Here is a 24378-nt window from a genome sequence, read left to right as displayed (position 1 = left end):
TAGAGAACTGATGCCTGATGGAAATGATTGTGTGTATGCCTCATTAAGGATGATTTTGGTTGTTCATCTCACATTTTCTATGGTTGTGTGATGCTTTAGTCAAGTTATATACTACTGTAGTGACGATGTGCCATGTTCAGCTCTGAAACAGGACACTGTAAAGTTGAATATTATTGTGCGTATCTTCTTTTGCAACAGAGAGAGCAACACATACAAGTATACCGTTACCATCTTGTAATAATGCTTTAACATGCCATGTTTGTGCGTAGCATTAAGCTTCTTTGTAAAGTCTGGCATTCTAGCTTTGCATTTCCTAGCACTAGTTCTGTACAAAATGTTGAAGCTAACAAGAATATAAGATATAGACATGACTTTTAACAAACAGGGTAACTGACATTACAGGCAGGTATGAACTGATGGAGACAATGCACAAAAACGAGGCAACGACAACTGCTTGTCCTAAAGACAATGATAAAGGCGTAAATGGTATAACCAAGAATGGGCAATACATTCCATGGATGGCCCGTGTAATGGGGGAGGCGGGGGAGGAGGTGCAGTAACTAACCACCTTTATACTGTGTTTCTACTAATTGTTTCTTTCCGTAGCCATACAGCCCTTGACGGTGACATTCTCTCTCACAGTGGATGAATAAAGCAAGGACCAACTCCAGAGCAACCACTATAATCATCCCAGACCATACTCCGCAGGTTTTTCTTGCAATTGACTTGCAGAACTTTTGAGTATCTGAATTACCTATTGCAACATTTCTGTTAATTGATTTCCTTTCACCCTTATTTGTGAATGTATCAATGCAGTTCACAAATGATGTGCTCTTTGATATGTTACACCACTTGGTGCCAATCTTGGAAAAGGACAATGTTCGATCTTTCCTCCTTTTCTTCAATGAGAATGGAATGGGCATGACTTGGGGTTTCATCATAACACCAGAAACCTTGAACCAAATAGTCGTGTGTGATGCAGTACGATGTGCCAAAGTTATCCTGGTTGTTAAGCATCCTGAGCTTCATGGGTTCTGAGCCAATCCCACCTGCATGAAACGATATGGTTTCTTTCTGTGCGTTAGGCGGAAACGTCTTACCTCGTATGAGGGGACGTGTTGCATGTTATATAGCAGGGGCACAATAACCATGATAGCGCATACATTCGGTTGGAGAGAATCCAAGTTACATCTTGAGGAGAAAGCAAAGGAGGAGATAGACCTAGCTAGTTACAACAGATAAGAAGATACGACTAACTACCTCCTGGGAAAACTACCACGCTCAATATCTCTCCTGTCACATTACAATGTATATGCGCATGTATGTTTATCATGTTTGACACCCTCCCTTAATCACAACTTGGACAAGTTGAGATTATGTTTGAATTCTTCAAAGCTTCGTACAGGCAAAGCCTTTGTGAAACAATCTGCAACTTGATCCCTGGAGTGCACAAAACGAATGTCAAGTTGTTTCTGAGCAACCCTTTCTCTGAAAAAATAAAAATCAATTTCTATATGCTTTGTCCTGGCATGAAACACTAGATTTGCAGAGAGATAGGTGGCACCAAGATTGTCACACCATAAACATGGAGCTTGTGTACTCTTGACACCAAGCTCCTTCAACATGGACTGAACCCATATTATTTCTGTTGTAGCATTTGCTAATGCTTTATACTCTGCTTCTGTGCTTGATCTGGAGACAGTAGCTTGTTTACGTGCACACCATGAAATTAGGTTAGGTCCAAAAAATACTGCAAACCCACCAGTTGATCGTCTATCATCCAGGCAGCCTGCCCAGTCAGAATTAGAGAAGGCACTGACAAGAATGGAAGATGATTTTCTGAAGTTTAAACCAATGCTCAAAGTGTTTTTGATGTATCTGACTATACATTTAGCAGTTGTCAGATGAATAGTAGTGGGTGCATGAAGGAACTGACAAACTTTGTTAACAACAAAAGAGATGTCAGGTCTAGTAAGAGTAAGATATTGTAATGCTCCTACTAAACTTCTGTATTTTGTACTATCCTCTTAATTCAAGAGTGTCCCTTCTGCAAGAGATAGTTTTTCTGAGATGGATAAAGGAGTGAGTGAGGGTTTACAACCTTGCAAGCCAGCCTTTTTTACCAGATCAGTTGCATACGTTTCTTGAGAGAGATGAAGTCCTTCTTTGTGTCTCTTCACCTCAATTCCAAGGAAATAATGCAAGTCTCCAAGGTCTTTCAAGGCAAAATCTGCACCTAAATCTTTCAACAGTCTTGTAATGGCTTCATTAGATGAGCTTGTTACTATAATATCATCAACATAGATGAGAACAAATATGCAAGTGTTGGACTTGTTGTAAATAAACAGTGAGGTGTCAGATTTTGATGGAATAAACCCAAATGTCTGCATTTTGTGACAGAGGCGAGAATACCATGCCCTTGGAGTTTGCCTCAACCCATATAGTGCCTTGTCAAGTTTGCACACATAGGAGGGAACACTTTTGCTTTCAAACCCAGGTGGTTGTTTCATGAACACTTCCTCTTCCGGAACACCATGAAAAACACGTTATGTACATCTAACTGCCTAAGACTCCAGCCTTTAGAGACAACAATAGATAAAACAAGACGGATGGTGGCAGCTTTCACAACTAGACCAAAGGTGTCCTTGTAGTCTATACCATACAGTTGTTTGAAACCCTTTGCAACGAGCCTAGACTTATAACGGTCAATGATTCCATCAGATTTTCTTTTAATTATGAACACCCACTTGCAATCAATTAAATTTTTACCTTGATGTGGAGGAACCAAATACCATGTTTTATTTTTCTTTAGAGTCGTGTACTCTTCATTCATAGCTTTTCTCCATTTTTCATCACCAAGTGCCTCTTCCATCGTATTTGGTTCACCTGGTTCTCCTGTGGAACAAATCATACCATACTTAGTCATATGTTTGTAATTAACAGGTTTTGTCACACCTTTTTGTAGCCATGTGCGTCTTGGAGATGAAGGAGGCAGATCTGTGTCCGTAGAGGATCCAACATGCTGCACTGGAGATTCGGCAGCAGCAGATCCTTAGGCCAAATAAGCATCGGAAGCAGCACATGATGGGCCAGTCTGATCTTCTGTGGCCAGTGACCGCGGCTCAGCCCTTGTAAGAGCCGCACAGGATCCCAGCTGGCGAACCGGCTCATCATGCGCCAATGATTGTAGACCAGGATGGGGGTACATGTCGGTCGGCTGGGTGATGTGCGCGAGGGAATCTGCACCGGATCCCGCACCCGCACTGGGCCCCACATTGGTGGAGCGTGTTGGAGCCCGCCGCTTGTAATACACGGGCTGGCCACGGAAGCGTGTATCGCTCGCGCCAGCGGTTGGACGCCACGTGTTGTCCATAGGGTCGGAGATGGCGCATGCGTCCGCATCTGCGCCCACGCCTGCTGCGCCGGATCCCGAGGGGGTTTTGATTCCTGCACCTGCGGCTGCGGATCTGATAACCCACAAGTATAGGAGATCGCAACAGCTTTCGAGGGTAGAGTATTCAACCCAAATTTATTGATTTGACACAAGGGGAGCCGAAGAATATTCTTGAGTATTAGCAGTTGAGTTGTCAATTCAAACACACCTGGATAACTTAGTATCTGCAGCAAAGTATTTAGTAGAAAAAGTGGTATGATAGTAATGGTAACAGTAGCAATAGAAAAGGTAAATGTTTTTGGGTTTTTGTAGTAGTTGTAACAGTAGCAACGAAAAAGTAAATAACCGAAGAACAATATATGAAAAGCTCGTAGGCAATGGATCAGTGATGGATAATTATGCCGGATGCAATTCCTCATGCAATAGTTATAACATAGGGTGATATAGAACTAGCTCCAGTTCATCAATTTAATGTAGGCATGTATTCCGTAAATAGTCACACATGCTTATGGAAAAGAACTTGCATGACATCTTTTGTCCTACCCTCCCATGGCAGCGGGGTCCTAGTGGAAACTAAGGGATATTAAGGCCTCCTTTTAATAGAGAACCAGACCAAAGCATTAACACATGGTGAATACATGAACTCCTCAAACTACGGTCATCACCGAGAAGTGTCCTGATTATTGTCACTTCGGGGTTGTCGGATCATAACACATAATAGGTGACTATAGACTTGCAAGATAGGATCAAGAACACACATATATTCATGAAAACATAATATGTTCAGATCTGAAATCATGTCACTCAGGCCCTAGTGACAAGCATTAAGCATAGCAAAGTCATAGCAACATCAATCTCAGAAGATAGTGGATACTAGGGATCAAACCCTAACAAAACTAACTTGATTACATGGTAAATCTCATCCAACCCATCACCGTCCAACAAGCCTACGATGAAATTACTCACACACGGCGGTGAGCATCATGAAATTGGTGATGGAGGATGGTTGGTGATGACAACGGTGACGAATCCCCCTCTCCGGAGCCCCGAACGGACTCCAGATCAGCCCTCCCGAGAGAGATTAGGGCTTGGCGGCGGCTCCGTGTCGTAAAACGCGATGAAAGTTTCTCTCTGATTTTTTTCTCTGCGAGACGGTATATATGGAGTTGGAGTTGAGGTCGGAGGAGGTCCGGAGGGCCCACGAGATAGGTGGCGCGCCCTAGGGGGGGCGCCCCCTGTCTTGTGGACAGGCCTTGGGCCCCCTGGCCCTGATTCTTTCGCCAAAAATTCTTATTAATTCTGAAAAGTCCCTCCGTGGATTTGCAGGTCATTCCGAGAACTTTTCTTTTCTACACATAAAACAACATCATGGTAGTTCTGCTGGAAACAACGTTAGTCCGGGTTAGTTTCATTCAAATCATGCAAGTTAGAGTCCAAAACAAGGGCAAAAGTGTTTGGAAAAGTAGATACGTTGGAGACGTATCAACTCCCCCAAGCTTAAACCTTTGCTTGTCCTCAAGCAATTCAGTTGATAAAGTAAAAGTGAAAAACAAAAACTTTTACAAACTATGTTTGCTCTTGTTGTTGTAAACATGAAAAGCCAGCATTCAAGTTTCAGAAAATATTACGAATTAACCATACTCACAATAACACATAGGTCTCACAATTACTCATATCAATAACATAATCAGCTAGCGAGTCATAATAATAAAACTCAGATGAAAACACTTTCTCAAAATAATCATAACATGATATAACAAAATGGTATCTCGCTAGCCCTTTCTGAGACCGCAAAACATAAATGCAGAGCACCTTTAAAGATCAAGGACTGACTAAACATTGTAATTCATGGTCAAAGAGATCCAGTCAAGTCATACCCAATAAAAACCAATAATAATGAATGCAAATGACAGTGCGCTCTCCAGCGGGTGCTTTTAATAAGAAGGGTGATGACTCAACATAAAAGTAAATAGATAGGCCCTTCGCAGAGGGAAGCAGGGATTTGTAGAGGTGTCAGAGCTTGATTTTAAAATAGAGATTGAATAACATTTTGAGCGGCATACTTTCGCTGTCAACGCAACACCTATGAGATGGCTATATCTTCCACACTAAATGCATTATAGGCAGTTCCCAAACAGAATGGTAAAGGTTTATACTCCCCCAACCACCAACAAGCATCAATCCATGGCTTGCTCGAAACAACGAGTGCCTCCAACATATAACAGCCCTGGGGGAGTTTTGTTTAATTATTTTGATTTGCTTTGATCTTTTTTGGATCATGGGACTGGGCATCCCGGTTACCGGCCCTTTCTCGTGAATGAGGAGCGGAGTCCACTCCTCTGAGAATAACCCACCTAGCATGGAAGATATAGGCAGCCCAAGTTGTTACATGAGCTGCTCGAGCATACAAAACAGAATTTCATTTGAAGGTTTGGAGTATGGCACATACAAATTTACTTGGAGCGGCAGGTAGATACCGCATATAGGAAGGTATAGTGGACTCATATGGAACAACTTTGGGGTTTGAGGAGTTTGGATGCACAAGCAGTATTCCCGCTTAGTACAGGTGAAGGCTAGCAAAAGACTGGGAAGCGACCAACTGAGAGAGCGACAACAGTCGTAAGCATGCATTAAAATTAATTCACACCAAGTACAAGCATGAGTAGGATATAATCCACCATGAACATAAATATCATGAAGGCTATGTTGATTTGATTCAACTACATGCGTGAACATGTGCCAAGTCGAGTCACTCAATTCATTTAAAGGAGGATACCATCCCATCATACCACATCATAATCATTCTAATAGCATGTTGGCACGCAAGGTAAACCATTATAACTCATAGCTAATCAAGCATGGCACAAGTAACTATAATCTCTAAATGTCATTGCAAATATGTTTACTTCATAGTAGCTGACTCAGGAACGATGAATCATCATATTTACAAAAACAAGAGAGGTCGAGTTCATACCAGCTTTTCTCATCCCAATAAGTCCATCATATATCGTCATTATTTCCTTTCACTCGCACGACCGAATGATGTGTATAATAATAAGAGTGCACGTGCATTGGACTAAGCTGGAATCTGCAAGCATTCAACTCAAGAGAGAAGGCAAGTAATATGGGCTCTAAATATAAATAAACAATCATGCATATAAGAGCCACTAAGCATTTCCAATATGGTCTTCTCGACCCCCAAAGGAAAGAAAAAAATAAAACTATTTACACGGGAAAGCTCCCAACAAGTAAAAAGAAGAACTAGAAATCTTTTTGGGTTTTCCATTTAATTTCTACTACAAGCAAGGAAATTAAACTAACTATTTTTTTTGGTTTTTTTCTTAATGTTTATCAAACACACAAGAAGAAGACTAGAAAAAGAAATTTAAACTAGCATGGATAATACAATGAAAGAGTATGAGCACCGACGACTAGTGTGTGAACATGAATGTAAAGTCGGTGAGAAATACGTACTCCCCCAAGCTTAGGCTTTTGGCCTAAGTTGGTTTAATACCAAGGACTGTCGCTACTCTCTCCGGTGTAATGAGAGGTGTAATCAGGATCCCACTGGTTGGTCATCTCCGGATCCCACTGGACAGATGATGCACGATAGGGGTTCAGCTCGGGTTCCGGTTCCGGTTCAGGTTCTGGAGTAAAAGCTTGAGCTCAATGATTGTTTACCGCCTCCGGTGTGACAAGAATTTTTTCTGCAAGCAAATCAAACAACAGAGGCGCAAACAACATAATAATCTCAAAGTGTTTCTTATTGAATCTAAGTTTATACAAGAGCGTCCTATCTTCGTTATCAACAATAAACTTATGCGCTACCATGCTCTTGTAATCTAAAATGTGAGGAGGCAGTTTTGTCTCCTTTTCCTCATGGTGCCTAATGGATATCTGAAAATGTCTAGCAAGACGTGCAACATAGATACCTCCAAATATGGGGCCTTCTGTACGATTAAGGGCTAGCCGTTTAGCAACGACGGCACCCATATTAAAACTATTGTCTCCAAGCAAAGCATGTTGAAGCATGATAATATCAGGAACACTCAAGTTTCCACTATTCCCACGACCAATCAAGCATCTACTAGCAAATATGGTAAAGTAGCGTAAAACAAGAAAGTGTATGCTAGAGACTTTTGCTTCGAAACCCTTCTTTGGCTCTTTTACAGCAATAATATTAACAAAGCCAGCCACATCTTCACGATGGGGTTCCTCTAGTTCTCCCTCATAAGGTATCCTACATACCGTGCAAAAATGACGTAAAGACATTTCTTTGAACTCGTCATATAAATAAAATGACACTTCAGGCGGTGACTTCTTAGGATAAAAATAAAAGTTTTGCACGAAAGTATTGGTGAGTAAGAGATACTGATCGATTCGGTCGTTCATGAAACCTGTGAGGCCTGCAGTCTCGATTAAAGCATAAAAGTCTTCATGAATTCTAGCTTCCTTCAAGAAATCCTCACATGACCATTCACATGACCGTACTTCCGCTATGCGAGGAAGATTATACTTGACTTTTTCCTTCTCTTTAGCTTGTTTTTCCTGGGAGCCTTGGCTAGAAGAGCCCCTCAAAAGTTTCCTCAACATTTTCTGAAATTTCTGAAATTTTAGTAACTTCAAAATAAAAGTGTATAAAACTAAACAATATTGATAGCAACTACTCCTACAAGTGCCTAGATCCCATATCATGCATTGGAATTGCTTGGGAACTCAAAAATTTAACATGCAAGCTCAAGAATAGGGTCACCAAGACAGCAAGGATTTGCAATGAATAAAGCACTAGAACAAAAACTAATTGGACCAATGGAGGAGTCACATACCAAGCAACAATCTCCCAAAGCAGTTTTGTGAATGGAGCTTTGAGCTAAGAGATCGAAAATCGCAGCAAAACGAGCTAGAACTCGTGCTTGAGCTGGATGGGGATTTTTTTGGGTAGAAGATGGAGTGTGTAGGTGCTGGCATAAGTGGAGGGGAGTCACCAGGGGCCCACGAGACAGGGGGCGCGCCCTACAGGGGGGGCCCTCCTCTCTCGTGGCCTGGTGCTTGGCCCTCCTGCAGTGTTTTTAGTGCCTAAAATCCTCAAATATTCCAGAAAAAATCATACTAAATTTGCAGGGCATTTGGAGCACTTTTATTTTTGGACTATTTTTTTAATGCACGGATAATTCAGAAAACAGACAGATAATACTATTTTTGCTTTATTTATTCTAAATAACAGAAAATAAAAAGAGGGTACAGAAGGTTGTGCCTTCTAGTTTCATCCATCTCGTGGTCATGCAAATGAACCCGCTAACAAGGTTGATCAAGTCTTGTTAACAAACTCATTCCGAATAACACGGAATCGGAGAAATTTCGAATAACACTAAGTTACCTCAACGGGGATATGAAAATCCCCAACAATAAGAATATCATACTTTTTCTTGATAGTAGGGAGAGGAAATTCAAAACCTCCAAAAATGATAGTTGGGACTTTTTCAATAGAATTGATGCTATGAACTTGAGATTGTTTCCTCGTGAAGTGTGTCGTATGCTCATTACCATTAACATGAAAAGTGAGATTGCCTTTGTTGCAATCAATAACAGCCCCTACAGTATTAAGTAGAGGTCTACCAAGGATAATAGACATACTATTGTCCTCGGGAATATCAAGAATAACAATGTCCGTTAAGATAGTGACATTTGCAACCACAACAAGCACATCCTCACAAATACCGACAGGTATAGCAGTTGATTTATCAGCCATTTGCAAAGATATTTCAGTAGGTGTCAACTTGTTCAATTCAAATCTACGGTATAAAGAGAGAGGCATAACACTAACACCGGCTCCAAGATCACATAAAGCAGTTCTAACATAATTTCTTTTAATGGAGCATGGTATAGTTGGAACACCCGGATCTCCAAGTTTCTTTGGTATTCCACCCTTAAAAGTGTAATTAGCAACCATGGTGGAAATTTCAGCTTCCGGTATCTTTCTTCTATTTGTGATGATATCCTTCATGTATTTAGCATAAGGATTTACTTTAAGCATATCGGTTAAGCGCATACGTAAGAAAATAGGTCTAATCATTTCAGCAAAGCGCTCAAAATCTTCATCATCCTTTGACTTGGATGGTTTAGGAGGAAAGGGCATGGGTTTCTGAACCCATGGTTCTCTTTCCTTACCGTGCTTCCTAGCAACAAAATCTCTCTTATCATAATGTTGGTTTCTTGATTGTGGGTTATCAAGATCAACAGCAGGTTCAATCTCTACATCATTGTTATTACTAGGTTGAGCATCAACATGAACATTATCATTAGCATTATCATCAGGTTCATGTTCATCACCTGATTGCGTTTCAGCATCAGAGATAGAAGTATTATTGGGATTCTCAAGTGTTTCTATATTAGGTTCACTAGAAGTTTGCAAAGTCCTATCATTTTTCTTTTTCTTCTTCTTAGAAGAACTAGGAACATCTAGATTATTATTCTGAGAATCTTGTTCAATTCTTTTAGGGTGGCCTTCAGGATACAAAGGTTCCTGAGTCATTCTACCAGTTCTAGTAGCCACTCTAACAGCAAAGTCATTTTTATTATTCAATTCGTCAAGCAAATCATTTTGAGCCTTGAGCACTTGCTCGGCTTGAGTAGCAACCATAGAAGCATATTTGCTAACGCGGTGAAGTTCATCTTTAACTCTAGCCAGATTATCACCTACGCGTCCTATCTCGAAAGCATTATTCTTTAACTCTCTACCAACATAAGCATTAAAATTTTCTTGCCTAGCCATAAAGTCATTAAATTCATCTAAGCATGGGCTATGAAATTTAGTAGAGGGTATTTCAACTTTATCGTATCTATAGAGAGAATTTACCTTTACTACCTGTGTCGGGTTATCAAGACAATGTGGTTCTTCAGGCGGTATATTCAGACCATGTATTTCTTCAATAGGAGGTATATTCTTAACATCTTCAGCTTTAATACCTTTTTCTTTCATTGATTTCTTTGCCTCTTGCATATCTTCAGGACTGAGAAATAAAACACCTCTCTTCTTCGGAGTGGGTTTAGGAATATGCTCAGGAGTTGGCTCAATTGGTTCAGGAATTACTTCAGGAACTGGCTCAGGAAGAGTCCAATTATTTTCATTAGTCAACATATTATTCAATAATATTTTAGCTTCATCGACTGTTCTTTCCCTGAAACACAACCAGCACAACTATCCAAGTGGTCCTTGGAAGCATCGGTTAGTCCATTATAAAAGATATAAAGTATTTCATTTTTCTTAAGATGATGATCAGGCAAGGCATAAATCAACCGGAGAAGCCTCCCCCAAGCTTGTGGGAGACTCTCTTCTTTGGTTTGCACAAAATTATATATTTCCCGCAAGGCAGCTTGTTTCTTATGAGCAGGGAAATATTGAAGAGAAGTAATAAATCATATCCTGGGGACTACGCACACAACCAGGTGCAAGAGAATTATACCAACTCTTAGCACCACCCTTTAATGAGAATGGGAAAATCTTAAGGATATATAAATAGCGAGACTTCTCATCATGAGTAAATAGGGTGTCTATGTCATTCAACTTGGTAAGATGTGACACAATAGTTTCAGATTCAAGGCCATAAAAAGGATCAGATTCAACTAAATTAATAATATCAGGATCAACAGAGAATTCATAATCCTTATCAGTAACACATATAGGTGAAGTAGCAAAAGCAGGATCGGGTTTCATTCTAGCATTAAGAGACTGCTGCTTCCATTTAGCTAATAATTTCTTAAGATCATTTCTATCATTGCAAGCAAGAATAGCTTCAGTAGCTTCTTTGTTCATAACATAACCCGCAGGAACAATAGGTAATACATAATCATTGGGGGAACGTTCATCATCACTATCATCAATAATAGGTTCTTCAACATTTTCATTCCCCCTAACTCTAGCAAGTTGTTGATCAAGAAATTCACCTAATGGCAAAGTAGTATCACGCACAGAAGTAGTTTCATCATGCATAGCAGAAGTGGCATCATCAATAACATGCGACAAATCAGAATTCATAGCAGTAGCAGGTTTAGGTGTCGCAAGCCTATCAATAACGGAAGGAGAATCTAGTGCAGAGCTAGATGGCAGTTCCTTACCTCCCCTCGTAGTTGAGGGCAAAATCTTGGTCTTAGCGTCTTTCAAGTTCTTCATAGTGATCAACAGATATAATTCCCAAGTGACTCAGAGAATAGAGCTATGCTCCTCGGCAACGGCCCCAGAAATTAGTCTTGATAACCCACAAGTATAGGGGATCGCAACAGCTTTCGAGGGTAGAGTATTCAACCCAAATTTATTGATTCGACACAAGGGGAGCCAAAGAATATTCTTGAGTATTAGCAGTTGAGTTGTCAATTCAACCACACCTGGATAACTTAGTATCTGCAGCAAAGTATTTAGTAGCAAAAGTGGTATGATAGTAATGGTAACAGTAGCAACAAAAAAGGTAAATGTTTTTGGGTTTTTGTAGTAGTTGTAACAGTAACAACAAAAAAGTAAATAAGCGAAGAACAATATATGAAAAGCTCGTAGGCAATGGATCAGTGATGGATAATTATGCCGGATGCGATTCCTCGTGCAATAGTTATAACATAGGGTGATATAGAACTAGGTCCAGTTCATCAATGTAATGTAGGCATGTATTCCGTAAATAGTCACACGTGCTTATGGAAAAGAACTTGCATGACATCTTTTGTCCTACCCTCCCGTGGCAGCGGGGTCCTAGTGGAAACTAAGGGATATTAAGGCCTCCTTTTAATAGAGAACCGGACCAAAGCATTAACACATGGTGAATACATGAACTCCTCAAACTACGGTCATCACCGAGAAGTGTCCCGATTATTGTCACTTTGGGGTTGTCGGATCATAACACATAATAGGTGACTATAGACTTGCAAGATAGGATCAAGAACACACATATATTCATGAAAACATAATAGGTTCAGATCTGAAATCATGGCACTCGGGCCCTAGTGACAAGCATTAAGCATAGCAAAGTCATAGCAACATCAATCTCAGAACATAGTGGATACTAGGGATCAAACCCTAACAAAACTAACTTGATTACATAGTAAATCTCATCCAACCCATCACCGTCCAGCAAGCCTATGATGGAATTACTCACACACGGCGGTGAGCATCATGAAATTGGTGATGGAGGATGGTTTATGATGACGATGGCGACGAATCCCCCTCTCTGGAGCCCCGAATGGACTCCAGATCAACCCTCCCGAGAGAGATTAGGGCTTGGTGGCGGCTTCGTGTCGTAAAACGCAATGAAACTTTCTCTCTGATTTTTTTCTCCGTGAGATGGTATATATGGAGTTGGAGTTGAGGTCGGAGGAGGTCCGGGGGGCCCATGAGATAGGGTTGCACGCCCTAGGGGGGGCGCCCCCTGTCTCGTGGACAGGCCTTGGGCCCCCTTGCCTTGATTCTTTTGCCAAAAATTCTTATTAATTTTGAAAAGTCCCCCGTGGATTTGCAGGTCATTCCGAGAACTTTTCTTTTCTACACATAAAACAACATCATGGTAGTTCTGCTGAAAACAGCGTCGGTCCGGGTTAGTTTATTCAAATCATGCAAATTAGAGTCCAAAACAAGGGCAAAAGTGCTTGGAAAAGTAGATACATTGGAGACATATCAGAATCCCGGAGAGGATCTGATCTCCTGGCATGGAACGGATCCCAAGGAGAATCTGTCTCCTGGTTCGGCACACATGAAATAAGGCCCGATTTTTTCATCGTTGAGGCCATTTTCAACTGCATTTTCTTCGTTGTTTTCTCCTGTTTCATCAGCACGAGACTCATGTTCGCCATTAGTAAGGTTAGTCGACAATAGATCATTAATATTCCCCCCCTTTGATCAAAACCAGTAAGGTGAGGTGGCAAAAGAAGAATTTCTTTTGGGAGTAGTGCACCGACATTTGGATGAAGATCAACAAAGAGCAATTTAGTTTCATCAAAAACGACATCTCTAGAGATGTAGACATGTCCAGTGGAGACTTCAAGGCATTTTACACCTTTGTGTTGGGCACTATAGTCAAGGAACACACATTGTGTGGAGCGAAACATGAGTTTACGGTTATTGTAAGGACGGAGATTGGGCCAACATGCACATCCAAAAACACGAAGAGATTTATAATCTGGTTTGGTGTGGAGGAGCCTTTCAACAGGAGTTTCATTATTTATAACACGGCTAGGCAGCATATTGATAATGTGAACAGCCGTGAGGAAGGCTTCATCCCAGAATTTTAGAGGCATAGAAGCTCCTGCTAGAAGAGCAAGCCCAGCCTCAACGATGTGGCGATGCTTGCATTCGGCCGAGCCGTTTTGTTGGTGAGCATGAGGGCATGACACATGATGTGAAATACCAAGAGTTTGGAAGAAGGAATTGAGTTTCTCGTATTCCCCTCCCCAATCAGATTGTTCATCAATGATTTTGCTGTCAAACTTGCATTCAACAAGAGCTTGAAAGTTTTGGGAAACTTGAAAAACCTTGGATCGTTTCTTGAGAAGATAGATCCAAGAGAATTTACTGTAGTCATTAATAAAGCTAACATAATATGTGTGTCTACCAATAGAACTGGGGGCCGGACCCCAAACATCAGGAAAAATTAATTGCAATGATTTTGTGGAGACACTAGTAGATATAGGATAAGGTAACTGATGACTCTTAGCTCTTTGGCAGGAATCACAAAGTGTTTCATCATGACGCTCACCAACAAATGGGAGCTTATTTTTCCTAAGCAATCTCTCAACTAAAGAAAAAGAAGCATGTCCTAATCGATCTTGCCACCGTGTTGACGAAACTTTGACAACACCATAGACTTGTTTATTGAACCTTCTACGCTCCGGAATCAACGGGTAAAGCCCTCGAACACATCTACCTCGATAGAGGATTTTCTTTGTTGCCTGATCCTTGATCAAAAAGAAGTAGGGATGAAATTCGAGAAAGACATGATTATCAATGGCAATTCTATGAACGGAAAGGAGATTTTTATTGTCACTAGGGACATGCCAAATTCTCTTAAGATGAATTCTACGTTCAGGGGTACTAAATATTGAATGACCAGTGTGACATATTTTCATACCTTCTCCACTCACCGTGTGGATCTGATCTTTTCCACAGTATTTTTCTTTCATTGTGACTTTCTCAGGTTCACTTGTGATATGGTTTGTGGCGCCGTTGTCGACATACCAATTGGTGTCAACCCCGTAGGAGCCATCTGCAGCTGCGGCGATCTTGTCCTCATCTTGGGAGTCATCTTCATCTTCCTCGTAGCGGTACCAGCAGTCTTTGGTTGTGTGGCCCGACTTGCCATAGATCTGAAAACGCGGAGTGTCCGGGCAAGACCTGCCAGAACCACCACCGTAGTGCCCCCTGTTACCAGATCGCCCGCCGCCGCCGTTGTGTCCACCGCCACCTGACCTCCCCTTGCCACGAGAGGGGCCACATGAGCAAGAGCCGCCACCACGCCCACGAGATGCAGCGTTGGCAGAGGACTTGAAGCCGCCGCCGCCGGAGCCGTGGAAGTGCGCCATGCGTTGATCAAAGTTGTTGAGCATGGAGAAGAGTTCGTCGAGGGAGGCGGGTGTGACGCGGGCATCCAGAGCTGAGACCAGGGGCTGATAGTCCTGATCAAGGCCATGGAGGATGTAGGAGATGAGTTCATCATCTTGAATCGGCTTGCCAGCCGCCGCCAGCTCGTCAGCCAGTCCGAGCATAGAGGCGAAGTAGGATGCGGCGGACTGGTTACCCTTCTGCGTGTTGATGAGGGAGGTGCAGATGTTGTTGACGCGGCTTAGTGACTGGGACGAGTACATGCTCGCCAGCGTCGTCCAGAGCGCCTGAGCCGTGGTGACCGTGGTCACCGTGATGAGCACCTCTTTAGAGAGGTTGGCCAACAGGTAGCCGAGCACCTGCTGATCCTCCCTGACCCATATAGGGTGGAGAGGGTTGGGCGTGATGGTCTCCTTGCCGTCCTTGTCCTTGGTGGAGAGGAGCTTGGTTGGTTCCGGCGAGGTGCCATCGACAAAGCCGGAGACACTGGCGCCATGCAGTTGCGGCGTGATCTGCTGTCACGCCCAATATGCGACCCTATCCAAAAGGAACTCGAAGGTCCCACCAAGGACAGACCCACATATTGAAACGCTTTTGCAAGGTGGATATCATTACATCAAAATTACATAATAGATGGGGATACATACATAAGGCATACAATGCCACACGAATACAACATCACAATACATAAGAGCATCATCCGACTACGGATGAAACACAAACAAAAACTCAAATGACATCCACCCTGCTAGCCCAGGCTGCCGACCTGGAACCTATCCCCTGATCGAAGAAGAAGCAGAAGAAGAACTCAACGCAAGCAAGCATCGCTCTCGCGTCATGATCATCGCATAACCTGTACCTGCAACTGTTGTTGTAGTAATCTGTGAGCCACGAGGACTCAGCAATCCCATTACCATGGGTATCAAGACTACCAAAGCTTAAAGGGAAAGGAAGGGGTAAAGTGGTGAGGCTGCAGCAGCGGCTAAGCATGATATGGTGGCTAACATACGCAAATAAGAGCGAGAAGAGAGCAAGCGGAACGGTCATCAACTAGTAATGACCAAGAAGTGATCCTGAACTCCTACTTACGTCAAACATAACCCACAAACCGTGTTCACTTCCCGGACTCCACCGAGAAGAGACCATCACGGCTACACACGCGGTTGATGCGTTTTAATTCGGATCTCGTGTCAAGTTATCTACAACCGGACATTAACAAATTCCCATCTACCAATAACCGCAGGCACGGCTTTCGAAAGATTATACCCTGCAGGGGTGTCCCTACTTAGCCCATGACAAGCTCTCGCGATCAACAAAGGAATAGACCTTCTCCCAGGAAGACCCGATCAGACTCGGAATCCCGGTTTACAAGACATTTCGACAATGGTAAAACAAGACCAACAAAGCCACCCGATGCGATGACAATCAGGATAGGAGCTGCACATATCTCGTTCACAGGGAAACACCGGATGAGCAATCCGTACAACTAAAACCAGACCTCAAGTTTCCCTGAGGGGGCGCTGCAAAGGGCTCTAGTTCGGACCAACACTTAGACAAGCACTGGCCCGGGGGGGCTGAAATAAAGATGACCCTTGGGTTAATTACTCCCAAGGGAAATATAGGAGGTGGTGAGGCAAATGGTAAAAGTCAATGTTGGGCCTTGCTGGAGGAGTTTTATTCAAAGCGAACTGTCGAGGGGGTCCCATAAATCACCCGACCGCATAAGGAACGCAAAATCCGGGAACATAGCACCGGTATCACAGAAACTAGGGCGGCAAGAGTGGAACAAAACACCAGGCATAAGGCCGAGCCTTCCACCCTTTACCAAGTATATAGATGCATTAATAATATAAGAGATATTGTGATATCCCAACCAAAATCCTGTCCACCATGGAGAAATCTTCAACTTCACCTGCAACTAACAACGCTATAAGAGGGCTGAGCAACGCGGTAACATAGCCAAGCAATGGTTTGCTCGGAAGGGTGTCAAAGGTTAGAGGTTCATGGCAATTTGGGAGGCTTGATAAACAGGTAATAGGTAGCGCAGCAAAGTGATAGAACGAAGCAACTAGCATAGCAATGATAGTAGTGAGATCCAGGATAGCGGTCATCTTGCCTGAAATCCCGCTAGGAAGAAGAACGAGTCCATGAAGAAGACAAGTGGAAGTAGTCGAACGGATCCTCACAATCGCAATATTATCGGAGCTAAGAAGCAACACCGGAAAGAAACAAACAACATGGTAAACAACCATCACATGAACATGGCATGATGCACAATCAAGTATGATGCATGTCCGGTTTAAAGAGGCATGGCATGGCAAACTGCAACACACAATACTACATATTAAGTGGAGCTCACTATGCAATGAGTTGCATATTGATAAAACACCACATGCAATTATTTAGTTCTCTCTCGTTTATGTACCCAACAATATTAAATGGTATTATCATGGCAAGGGGGTGAAGCATAAGAAAGTCATCTATTTAGGCAAGTTTAAATGAGGCCGGAAATAACAAACAACAATTCCGGAAAATCCCCATATGCAAATTATGGATTCGGTACTGTTCTGCCCTAAACACATTTTTATTGTTGTTAAACAGGAAAATAAAGTGCACCATGTTAAACTAGGCATTTTCCACCCCATTTACATATAAAGTTTATTAAAAATGGAGCTACGGTTATTTAGTTATGAATTAAATCATTTTAGCATGGCATATTAGCAAATTTAAACAAACAGCAATTTAAACATTTTAAACATGGATGAAAATGGCATATTATTCATCTACACAATTTTCTGAGCATTTTACATATATAAATCATTTTAATCCGATGCACGGTTGATGAGTTATTAAATGCATGAACTCTAGGGACTTTTCTGTAAAACATTAATTCCTGGATAAATAGATAAAATCGTCCTGGCAGGGAAAAAAACATCACGGGCCGAATCTGGAGGGGCTGGGGGGCCTCACCCATGGGCTCGGCCCAGTTCGGAGGAGCAGGAGGCTGGACCGCTGGAGCCGGTGGCCGCTGGGCCAGAGCTGGGCCTAGGCAGCAGCTGGCTTCGGCTGCGGGCCTGGGGCGGTGGACGGGCCGCGAGGCCCACGTGGAGGGACGCATCGGTCAACGCGGGGCGTGACGGCAGAGGCGGCGGCAGACTTCACCTGCGACGGCAGGGGTGGTCCGGCGAGGACGCCGAGGTCGGGAACGGGCAAATCCGGCCTCGGGGATCCAGATCCGGCGATGGGGCGTCCTGCGGGGCTCCATGGGCGGCGGCTGAGGAGATCCGGCGGCGGGGTTCACGGGGTCCACGACGACAGCGACGGCGGAGCTCCATGGCGGCACTGCAGCAGGGAGGGGGAGGTTAGAGGAAGGAGAGGAGAGGAAGGGAGAGCGGGGCGGGCGATGCAGGCCTGGGTGGTCGCCGGCGGGCGGCGGCGGCACTGCTCCGGCGGCGCGGGATCGCGATTTGGCGTCGGGGGTTCCTGCGGGAGCGGTGGCGGGGTCGGGCGCCTCAGGCCCAGATCGACCCGGGGCGGCTGCGGATGGGCTTCGCAGGGCCCGCGGTGGTGGGGAGGCGAGGGAAGGACACATGGCGGCGGGGCAATGGTTGGGAGCGCGAGGTTGGCGGCGCTGGCCAACCGGGGCACGCCAAGTGGCGGGAGGTGGCTGGCCGGCGCCGGAAAACGAGGAGGGGGCGGCGCAGGTGGTGATTGGGGGCGCGGATTTCGAGGAGGAGGAAGGGGAAGGCCAAAAATGGCATGTGGGTGTGCTTAAATAGGCTAGGGGCTAGGGTTAGGGGGTTTGAGGCCATTTCGAAGCCGTTCGATCTCGATCGGACGGTCCAGAGCGGAGGGGGGTTAGGTGGGCTGCAGGTGGGCTGTGAGGAGAGGGTTTGGGCTGAGAGGAGAGAAGAGAAGAGAGAGGCCCGGCGACAGTTTCGGAGACCGAAACGTCCGACGATTAAACCGGCAACGGTGTCGCTATGCATTTAACGGTTGGGCTATCAAACGGACTCCGAATGCGATGAAATTTGGCAGGCGGTCTGTCTACACTATAATAAGACCGCATGACAAGTTGCAACCCATTCCGAGAACATTTTTATGCCACTTATAAAATAATATTTCAGAGGTGCCGCGGGCGCGTGCGAGTGTGTCTGGACTCAGAACGGACAACGGAGAGAACCGGGGAAACCCGGACGGATGCAAGTTTTGAAAAACATGCAGATGATGCTATGAGATGAAATGCAAGACAAGAACAAAATGCAAAACAACAGACAAAACCCCAACCACGGAGGAAATAATATATCGCATCTCCGGAAAAAGGCAAGAGCTGGAGTTACGAATATGGAAAGTTGTATCCGGGGCGTTACATCTGCGTGCGCCACAACATGTAGTTTGTGCGAGAGAACTTCTCGGTAACCTGGCCATTGAGGCTAGGTTGGAAGGCGCCGGATGAGGAAGACATGGCTAGGCACAATTGGAATCATGGAGGGTTTTAGATCAGAAGAGAGAGGGATCTGATTACCATGTGCGATAGGCGGAAACATCTTACCTCGTATGAGGGGACATGTTGCATGTTGTATAGTAGGGGCGCAATAACCCTGATAGCGCATACATTTGGTTGGAGAGAATCCAAGTTACATCTTGAGGAGAAAGCAAAGGAGGAGATAGACCTAGCTAGTTACAACAGATAAGAAGATACGGCTAACTACCTCCTAGGAAAACTACCACGCTCAATATCTCTCCTGTCATGTTACAATGTTTATGCGCATGTATGTTCATCATGTTTGACACTTTCCCCTCCACTGAGCTGCTGATATGTTCTCTGTTGATATGATTGAGTTGCTCTTGCGCCATGGTGCGTTGACCAATTTACGCACATCTGGTGATTTGGTCACCAGTAACCTACTCCCTCTCCATGTTGCGGTTGAGAACACTTGCATGCATAAGCATCTTGAGGACGGTTTGAATCCTAATCAATAGCATGTGGACTGGAGCCAGGCAGATTTCAACTATATCCTCAAGCTCATTCACATCTTGTGCCTACCCGGAATGGTTTGTTTCGCATCTATCCTTGTACAAATTATATTTTTGCAGCATAAAAAGAATTTAGCATATATATAGCAATACCTAAGTCCCAAGGAAATTACATTCTTACAACTGCACTTTTCAGAGTTTGCAGTTCTCTGTGTTACACTATCCGTATGTGTATGTACATGTCCATTGACATTACTAATTTTTAATGAACAGAGAACTATTTGAGTTAACTTCTGAAATTTTGATTTTGTTTACAAATTGAACCATGTTCTTCTTCCATGTTCATTGTTTTGCAGAAACTCTTCTTGGATACGACTAGGCTGCTAGCCAACCACACAGATAATCTGTTAGATGAGCTCTGCAAGTACATAGGAGATGGAAAGATCGTCCATGCAGCTGTTTTGCTCCTTTTTCGAAAAGGAGGATGACCCCTGGCCTCTGCATTTGGGAGATGCATATGGCCATTTTATTGATTATTCTCGAGGATCTTATAAAGTATAACAACAATATGCCTGAATCCGCCATCTTGGCAGCATCTGCCGCTAGTCCTATCCAAATGATGAAGGGGTGCAAGCTGGGCCACATACCCATACCTCTCACCTAAGCCTAACATCTAAAGCCGGAGGCCCCGACCGAGCCATCTGCCAGGTCTGGGGTTCGAACCGGTCTGACGCACTCACATGTGTCATCGCCGCCATCTTCCACTGTTCCATCTTCAGAGTAGACTGAGGTGACAACCTTGGCAGGTCCTCCGCCATCGACGCCACCACGACGCCAAACGACGACCTCCACCTACGCGAGCCTTGGCAGGTCCTCCACCATTGACACCACCACGACACTAGCCGACGACCTCCACGTACGCGGGTCCATCTCCAAGCAACGGACGTAAATCCATGCTAGGAAAGGGCCGCATCACCGCCGTCGCCCACCACCCACAAGCGCCACCCACCTGAAGGTTCCCAAAGCGGCGCCTTCAAGAAGGGAACAACGTCGTGAAAGCCGCCGCTGCCCAACAGAGTTAGGGCTTTCGCCCGGGAGACCTAGGAGCTGTTGTGCTCCTAGCAGCTCAAAAGTAGATCTGCGGGCTATCTTCCTGCAAGGGAGGGGGAGTAGTAAGCGAGATGGGTTTGGTACTATCACTAACTATGTTCTCGACAACATTACTGCTATAAGTTTGGAGATGTGCAAAAACACACTGGAAATGGAGCCACTAGATGTGAAAAACAAGCTTTTTATGTTACAATGAATCTTGTTCATGTAATTTCTAAAGTTGGTGAAGCTCTTGATGCTTACATGCAGTCTCATCCGAAGGTAAAAACCTCGTAGTCGCAGTTAGGATACCATCATTTCCTTATTATTTCTACTCCATCTGAGCCATATTAATTGTCGCTGATTTAGTACAAAGTAGTACTAAATCAGCGATAATTAGTATGGATCGAAGGGAGTACTAAATATATGCATATCACTGCATTAATCTGATTAGATACTACAAAGCTTGAAATTACTGATATTGTTCCAATTTCTGAGTACCTAATTGCTATCAAGCATTTGGTAGGTGTCATGGTGCCTTAATAGATCATTGTTCCTGATATGTTTGTGAAGCTTACAACATATAATGACTAAATACTGGGAAGTGAGCTGAATATTCATGTTTTATTAACTACGAAATCAAATAAGTTTCCATAACACGTGTTTAGTACATGTTTTCTAGAATGTAAATAGGTCTCCTATCTTTAAACTTGCTTACTACGTTCGTAAATACGTAACATGTTAGACATTGACCTTTGTTTTTGTGCCTGTATTTTTAGTGGAATATTTTTTAAATTTGTGAGGAATATTTTCATCTATACGAACTAATGATACTACAGACCCAACCTAATTTGTTGTTCATATATATGTTAGGTAGTCAAAGTTAGAAAAGTTTGGCTATGCTGGAATTCATGTATTTACAAACAGTGGTACTATTTGCTGTGTGTTTCCATTGCAAACAATACTTTCTATTTCTATCATTTCTCTCTCTCTCCCAAAAATGTCATGCAGATGCCGTGTGTCATAGAAGTGGCCCATGCAGAGGTCTTTGAACATGTCACACTGATTCTGAAGGATCATGGTTTTTGTTCTACTGGAGATGGCATAGATATTGGAAATCTGTACATTTCTACACACCCCTTCCATTTCTTAGCTGATCATAACTTTTTCATACTTATGATGGTCATCCTTTTTCTTGTCTTGAAACTGCCCCTATAAGAATGTGCTATCCACTCAAGAACAACCTCACAAATTTGGTGCGTGTATTGGTTGAAGTATTTCTTTCAGAAATTGAGAATTTAAACACTAATTATCTGTGATGGAAAACAGAGGTGATGGCTAGGATCAAAGAAGGTCTGAAAGAGCCTTGTCTGCAAAATGGAAAGGTAAAGATACTCGAATAATGCTGGAAATACACCATTACATACTCCCAAGCCCTCATGCAAGAAACCGATGCTATTTATGTTTTATTTGGTTAGAACATTGGTTTAAGTGTACTGTCTGGAAGAATTGGTGGAAGTGTATGCTCTTGAGGCAGGGACTCGTACGTGTTTATATAGAGAATAGATACATCATCGGCAGGTTGTTGTTGGCTTGACCCCTAGTCCAAGACTATACAAAGGATAGAGATCAAATTCATCTAACAACCTACCTATCGTTTACAACTCACGCATGTACACAATTACACCGTGACACACATGTCACATTACAACTACTAGACTATTGTTTAACATCCTCCGTCAATCTAAACGTGTCAAGATTTAGATTGTTCTTGAAGGCTTGTAGTTGTCGAACTTGCAGAGGTTTTGTAAAACCATCAGCAACTTGATCTCCTGTTGGAATGAATCTGATTTCTAACAACTTTCTTGCAACTCTTTCTCTAACAAAGTGAAAATCAATCTCTATGTGTTTTGTCCTTGCATGAAACACATGGTTAGCAGAAAGATATGTTGCTCCAAGATTATCACACCAAAGACAGGAGATATGTGGTCTTTGGACGCCCAACTCATCTCGTAGGGTTTCTACCCACATTACCTCAGCTGTTGCATTTGCAAGAGACTTATATTCTGCTTCAGTGCTAGAACGAGAAACTGTTGCTTGTTTCTTTGCATTCCATGATATGAGGTTAGAACCAAAGAACACATCAAACCCACTAGTATATCTCCTATCATCAGGACATCCTGCCCAATCTGCATCAGAAAAAGCACCTATTGTTGTTGAAGATGACTTACATATTCTGAGTCATGTTCCAACACTTCCTTGGATATATCTCAATATCCTTTTTACAGCTATCCAGTGTAGAGATGTAGGAGCATGCAAGAACTGACAAACCTAATTAAGAGAGTAAGATATGTCAGGTCTTGTTAAGGTTAAATATTGGAGTTCATCAACTATGCTCCTATACTTGGTCCCTTTTTCTGGACTTAACTTTTCTCCTTTATGCAATGATAATTTTTCGGTTGTAGACAAAGGTGTGCTTGCGGGTTTGCAATCCTTCGTGCCTACATGCTTGATTATGTCTCTAGCATATTTCTCTTGAGTTAGCAGAATACCATCATGTGTTTTTTTACTTCAATACCTAGAAAATGACTCAGTTCTCCCAAGTCCTGAAGAGCAAACTCACTTTTCAAATTCTAAAGTAAAGCTGAGGTGGCTTCTTGTGATGAGCTAGCAACAATTATATCATCTACATAAATGAGCACAAAGATGATCACCTTCCCTTTCTTGAAGAAGAATAAAGAGGTGTCTCCCTTTGAGGGTCGAAAACCAAGTTGTTGCAGTTTCATACTCAACCTGGAGTACTAGGCCCTGGGTGCCTGTTTCAAACCATACAGAGCTTTGTCCAGCTTACACACATGTTGTGACATAGTGCCATCCACAAAACCAGGTGGTTGTCGCATATAGACCTCTTCCTCGAGAACGCCATGTAGGCACGCATTCTGTACATCCAATTGATGAAGGTTCCATCTCCTAGAAACAACAATGGACAAAACAAGCCTGATAGTAGCTGCTTTCACAACAGGACTAAAGGTGTCCTCATAATCAATGCCATTGAAGGAAATATGCCCTAGAGGCAATAATAAAGTTATTATTTATTTCCTTATTTCATGATAAATGTTTATTATTCATGCTAGAATTGTATTAACCGGAAACATAATACATGTGTGAATACATAGACAAACATAGTGTCACTAGTATGCCTCTACTTGACCAGCTCGTTAATCAAAGATGGTTAAGTTTTCTAACCATAGACATGAGTTGTCATTTGATTAATGGGATCACATCATTAGGAGAATGATGTGATTGACTAGACCCATTCCGTTAGCTTAGCACTTGATCGTTT

General features: G+C 43.1%; 2 pseudogenes; one reads left to right on the top strand and one right to left on the bottom strand.

Moving 5' to 3' along the window:
* Positions 1–425: 425 nt before the first annotated feature.
* LOC123039124 (uncharacterized) lies at positions 426–20434 on the top strand (annotated as a pseudogene).
* LOC123047864 (uncharacterized) lies at positions 15013–15094 on the bottom strand (annotated as a pseudogene).
* Positions 20435–24378: the final 3944 nt, after the last annotated feature.

Source organism: Triticum aestivum, chromosome 2B (assembly GCF_018294505.1).
Source record: "Triticum aestivum cultivar Chinese Spring chromosome 2B, IWGSC CS RefSeq v2.1, whole genome shotgun sequence".
Taxonomy (NCBI): domain Eukaryota; kingdom Viridiplantae; phylum Streptophyta; class Magnoliopsida; order Poales; family Poaceae; genus Triticum; species Triticum aestivum.
This window is presented reverse-complemented; position numbering and strand designations above follow the sequence as displayed.